Source organism: Nycticebus coucang, chromosome 7 (assembly GCF_027406575.1).
Source record: "Nycticebus coucang isolate mNycCou1 chromosome 7, mNycCou1.pri, whole genome shotgun sequence".
NCBI classification, from domain to species: domain Eukaryota; kingdom Metazoa; phylum Chordata; class Mammalia; order Primates; family Lorisidae; genus Nycticebus; species Nycticebus coucang.
This window is the reverse complement of record NC_069786.1, coordinates 107,799,972-107,800,703: the sequence shown is the minus strand read 5'-3', so window position 1 is coordinate 107,800,703 and position 732 is coordinate 107,799,972.

The following is a 732-nucleotide window of genomic DNA, read 5'->3' as shown; positions in this document are numbered from 1 at the left end:
GTTCTGTCACAATTGCGGTTTAGAAAAGGTATACTTAGGCCTGTCCCTAATGAATGATAAAGAATATATTTAAGTTATTTTGGTAAATAACTCATTGAAGAACCGGGATTTTAGAAACAAAAAGAAGACTACAGTAATAAGAAAGACCTGATATCAGGTTTCTTGGAAGTGATTGATTCCAGAGCTGGGGAAGGGAAAATACAAGATAAGCCTGGAACATTTTTTTGGTGCCAAGAAGTAAAGCAATGCTAAACAAAAAATGAAGGCATATTGAAAAGGCCCAGGAGCCAACCTGAAGCAGCTTCTGAAGACCAATGCTGAAATAAATTAGCAAAATTAATAATAATAGTTATTATAGATTATGACCCAGGAGTACAACATCATTTCTGTATTTGTGCAAAAAATACACCTCTGTCTATTCATGATACAACATCAGGCAACACAAATTGAGAAGCATTCCGTAAAATACCTGAGCAGTTCTCTTCAAAAGTGTTAAGGTTGTGCAAGCTGAAAAGAGATTGAAGGCCCGTCACAGATGGGAAGGGCTAGGCAGACCTGACAACTAAATGCCCTGTGGGATTCTGGTGTGGATCCTGAAACAGAAATAGACCTATGATGAAAATGTGGCAAAAACCTGGCAAAATTTAAATAAAGTTGGTAATTTGGTTAGACGTATGGTAAGAATTGTGTGTCGTAAACTGTTAACATTAGAGCAGCAATTCTCAGCCTGTG